This window comes from Salmo salar, chromosome ssa17, assembly GCF_905237065.1.
Source record: "Salmo salar chromosome ssa17, Ssal_v3.1, whole genome shotgun sequence".
Taxonomy (NCBI): domain Eukaryota; kingdom Metazoa; phylum Chordata; class Actinopteri; order Salmoniformes; family Salmonidae; genus Salmo; species Salmo salar.
Window position 1 is genome coordinate 27,174,200 of NC_059458.1, and position 5,701 is coordinate 27,179,900.

The following is a 5,701-nucleotide window of genomic DNA, read 5'->3' on the forward strand; positions in this document are numbered from 1 at the left end:
GAACAAGCATGGGAAATGTGCTGTGGTCTGTGCAACTTATAACATTGGCGATCACGCTTGGTTTGTGAGTGAGTATACAGATATTGTACATGTAACAAGTCCTGATTCCGAAACGTCACGTTTTCAAAGGTTCCCTTACTTGGTCTGTAGACTAGCCTATTCCTCCACCTGGATGGATTCTCCTAAAAATGCCATGCTTCTTTTGAGGGGTCAAAGGTCATATCTATCCCGCCCTCCCACCGGCCGTCCACCCCTTCCTCTCCACGGCGCTGGCCGACAGGAAACAATGTGCTTTAACATCCCACCTTTTCCCATATCCTGGGAGGAGCCTGCGGTCGGCGCTGCGATAAGAACAATGGCAGGAAACACGGAGAGGAGTGAGAGAGTTCTCTGGGAGACGTTGGAATGGTGGAGACTGCATGGTGGAGGCCTGGAGGGCTAGAGGGGTGGAGGGCTAGAGGTGTGGGGGCCTGGAGGGGTGGAGGGCTAGAGGGGTGGAGGCCTGGAGGGGTAGAGGGGTGGAGGGCTGGAGGGGTGGAGGGGTAGAGGGGTGGAGGGCTAGAGAGGTAGAGGGGTGGAGGGCTGGAGGGGTAGAGGGGTGGAGGGGTGGAGGAAGGTACACCTAGTGTGAGTGGACTGGCTGGACATTTGCACTTAGCATTCCTCTGAATAGTTTATTAGCCCCCTGATTGTTTCTGTAATGTCTTAATGGGCTCTTCTAGGAATTACTAAGGACTTTGTTCCTTCCTTGAGAACTTGTTTGGGTTCAAGTTGCTTGCCTGATACTAACTGTAAGTTAAGTGTGTTTGGAAAATACTTGGTTTCACAAGCTGGTGTGGGAAATTATGAATTTGAGTTTACATGTTTAGTGAGTCAGTGATGAACAACAGGAAATCAAACATTGAACACAAACGTATTCTGTTTCCTGCATCTGACAAAACTGTACTGTGCTTTTAGTTGCGCATTATCATGCAAGCAATATCGGCAACCTAATTACTAAAATAGTTATGACTAAATAATTTCCCTTTGACCTTCACAGATAATTTATCATCTGGACTTTGGGGAGGGGTTGTCTTATGAGAAATCCAACAATGAAACATGGCTTTGAGACGTTTCCTCACCTAACCTCTATAAACAACAATATGTGAGAAACACTTCAGGAATGACCCCATCGCTTGCATGTTCATCAACTTCTACAGAAAGCCTTCAGTATCTGTTCTCTGTTAGGGTTGTGGTATGCCCATAACTTTCAGAGCATTCTGTTTCACAGCATTTCAGTGAGACCCTTGTAAATCTATTCAATAATGAGTGTTACGCTGCATGCATCCCAAACCACCAATGACACCCAAAAACCTCACTGTGCAATCAAATGGGAGCGCCCTGACAGTTTACAATTTACGGCCCCGTGTCTGTCTGTCGGTAAGGCCGCGCGGACTGATGTGCCAACGGAGCACCAGACTTCCTGCGGGCCCCACCCAGCCATCCAGCCCAGCCAGCCCAGGTCATATCCACTCAACTGGGCCACGGAGCTCAGAGCTTGACCTAACCCCTCCACACCCTCCACACCCAGCCTCAGCCAAGAAGTCATTCCATTGTTCTCAAGAGTGCAGACATCCTATACTTGGCAAGCCCAGATCATGTTCTAAGCATTTATCTCTTTGCCAGATGTGTCTGTCTCTGGTAGTTAAGTATAGTAGCCTATGGTGTGGTTGTTCGCATTGTGTTGTCATCATCGCTGGTTTTTACTGTCACTAATGGCAATGACGGTGTGACTGGAAATGATCTTCGACAATACGTTGTGGCTGAAGCAAAGTGGGCTGATATTAGCCTATAGCCTACCCTATAAGCTGGATCCACCAGTAATGGAGGTACATTTCATTCAATTTCATTTCCTCATGCACTTGATTACGATGTTGTGGTCAAGGGATTATCCTGTCAACATGGCCCTCCTCAAGCAAACCTCAAAAAGAATGTCCCACGCATACTTCCACAGATACGTAGTTCTGGAATGTGTTAGAGAAGTTATCAGTGTTCCATGGAAGGCAGACCAAGCCTGCTCTATGCAATCTATCTGACCCTCGCTCATCTTTCACCCACACACTGACAGACACACTGGGAATCTGGGTCTATGGCAGATACAGGCTTCGTCCCAAATGGCACCCCATTCGCTACATAGTGTACAACTTTTGACCAGTTCCATATGGGCCCTGCTCAACAGTAGTGTGCTATATTGGGAATAGGGTGCCATTTGGGACGTACACATAGTGTGTAGAGACAGGCTATGACCCCTTATAGTTTAGAAAATATTTAGGTGGTGATGGGATTCAGTTCCATTGCTCCTCTTCTAAAGCCAGACAGGGGGAATGCTAATGTTTTGCCAGAGTTAAACTCTGAAGGAAGTCAGATTAGGGTTGGTCGTCATCACCACTAAAAGACATTATGTAGAACTGAAGGTATTGGAGCTGGGTTCAAATCTCTCTCTCTCTGTCTCTCTCTCTCTCCCATTTGCACCTCTATTTGGTAGAGATTGATTACATTGCACCTGTTTCAGCTGCCCAGGGTCAGTGTGACAGACGTCATTATGGCCGCACAGTGACGCCTATGGGCCCTTTGTAAAGTTCGGCTAGATCCAAGAGGGCTGCCAAGAGTAGGAGGGAGGGGCGGTGTCATAGAAGGGTCGATCGGCTCAACATTTGGTTCCTTTTTGGAGTCATGTTCCGGTGGTACAAACATAGTGACATTCCTGACCATTAGTTCTAATAGGTTCGTTGATGGAGCTACAGTTCAACGGACACTGACTGAGTTTCTCTGGAGGGAAGGTTGACGTTGCCTGGAAGTGTTGGTTGTGGGCCGTTTCTGGGCCTTCCATCCTAACAGTTCAGGTCCGTATCGGACCTGGGGAAAGCTGATCAAGAAGACCCGGAGAATTCTACACCGAACATTCTGCATTGTCAGAGATGGAGACGCCATTCCTATAGAAATATAAATTACAGAATGGTTGTTCCATAGAGATCCAATGACCAGACAGTTGACAGAAGCCATGGTATTACTGGCCATGTGAATGCTATACTTAGTAAACAGGCAGTGGTCATGAGACAAGGGGAACTGTTTGTGACTGAACACCAGAGCAGACAGATCTCAAGTTCAATGCCGTATTTTTTTAAACAGGAAGTGAGTCTGTGTTCTGTACATAACACATTTCAGATTTCGATCCGTACAACAATACAGAACTGAGCGGAAGCCAGTTGTTTTGATATTGTTGTTGTGGATTGTCATAGATAGGAATAATCATTTCAAGCGTGTCAACCTTATATATACAGTATCATGTCTTTGATGAGTGACTTTTAGGACTTAAGAGGTGAAAGGAAATGTTCTGCTACAGTAACTCGGCAACTACAGTAACCCAGTGACTGAGAGGAAAATATGGAGCAGTGTGTCACAATGAGGAAGTGGACATGCATCCTCTGATGAAAAACAACTCCAACTCTCCATAGGAAGTTCCAGACACAGTCCCAGTCCCAGACCCAGACCCAGTCCCAGTCACAGTTCCAGACCCAGTTCTGGACCCAGACCCATTTCCGGACCCAGACCCAGTTCCAGACCCAGTTCCGGACCCAGATCCAGTCCCAGACCCAGTCGCAGTTCCAGACCCAGATCCAGTCCCAGACCCAGTCGCAGTTCCAGACCCAATTCCAGACCCAGTTCCAGACCTAGTCCCAGTCCCAGATCCAGTTCCAGACCCAGTTCCAGACCCAGTCCCAGACCCAGTTCCAGTCACAGTTCCAGACCTAGTTCCAGACCCAGACCCAGTTCCGGACCCAGTACCAGACCCAGTCCCAGACCCAGTTCCACTCGCAGTTCCAGTTCCAGTCCCAGACCCAGTTCCAGACCCAGTTCCAGACCCAGATGCAGTCCCAGACCCAGTTCCAGTCCCAGACCCAGACTTAGTTTCAGACCCAGTTCTAGCTCCAGACCCAGACCCAGACACAAGATCAAAGAGGTGGATACAATAACATGAACAAGATGCCTTTCTCAAGGACATTGGTCAACAAGATGGCTTTCTCAGGGACATTGGTCAACAAGATGGCTTTCTCAGGGACATTGGTCAACAAGATGCCTTTCTCAAGGACATTGGTCAACAAGATGGCTTTCTCAGGGACATTTATGAACAAGATGCCTTTCTCAAGGACATTGGTCAACAAGATGGCTTTCTCAGGGACATTGATCAACAAGATGCCTTTCTCAGGGACATTGATCAACAAGATGCCTTTCTCAGGGACATTTATGAACAAGATGCCTTTCTCAAGGACATTTATGAACAAGATGGCTTTCTCAGGGACATTGATCAACAAGATGCCTTTCTCAGGGACATTTATGAACAAGATGGCTTTCTCAGGGACATTGGTCAACAAGATGCCTTTCTCAGGGACATTTATGAACAAGATGCCTTTCTCAGGGACATTGGTCAACAAGATGCCTTTCTCAGGGACATTGATCAACAAGATGCCTTTCTCAGGGACATTGATCAACAAGATGCCTTTCTCAGGGACATTTATGAACAAGATGGCTTTCTCAGGGACATTGGTCAACAAGATGGCTTTCTCAGTGACATTTATGAACAAGATGCCTTTCTCAGGGACATTGATCAACAAGATGCCTTTCTCAGGGACATTTATGAACAAGATGGCTTTCTCAGGGACATTGATCAACAAGATGCCTTTCTCAGGGACATTTATGAACAAGATGGCTTTCTCAGGGACATTGATCAACAAGATGCCTTTCTCAGGGACATTGGTCATTATTATGGGAAACAGTATAGCATAGTATTGATGGCTAATGTTTTCCAGTAATGCATATCCTTTGAGCTCTGTTGGTTCTCATAATGGGACAAGAATATCAAACATGCAACTTACTTTTACCAAGAAATATGCATAGCAGATGTTAAGATATGTTAACTGGGAGGTTATGCCTCAGGAAACTTAATCATTAAGTATTTTTCAAAGTAATCCCCAATTTGCTTTAAACAAAAAACAGATGTTTAGAGTTTAGATTTCCACAAACATTCATTAAACCATTACGGTTCATTTCAGCACTTTGGTGTTTTCCCGGCATGAATTGTTTGAAGATATTGAAGTTCCCTACTGATGGAAATGACTTTTCTCTCCTGTATGCTTATAACGCTTGTATTAACTTGTAACAGCTTTCATACAGGGGATTATAGATCACATATGAATCCAATGAATCAATAAAAATGGGAGTGTTTGTAGTGTAGCAATCAATACTAATTTCATGCAACAGCAAGATTTGTTCAAAGCCCAGATGATGATAAAACAGACCACACATGTTGTTTGAAGTGCTGAAATGACCATTGACTTCATTTAAGAGGAGAAGGATTTGAAGCCAGGCTACAAATGGCTTAGACCACACAGACAGTTTTGATACACTTCCACTATGGACCAACAGCTTGTCTAGGACTGTGTAGTGTATACAGTAAGTCTGTCATCTGTGTGTATGTTAAAGAGTGAGTGTGTGTGTGTGTGTGTGTGTGTGTGTGTGTGTGTGTGTGTGTGTGTGTGTGTGTGTGTGTGTGTGTGTGTGTGTGTGTGTGTGTGTGTGTGTGTGTGTGTGTGTACACTGCGTACACCACGGCCCATCAGTGTTGGTTTCACAACTCAGTACAGAATACCACAGACCAGCAGTG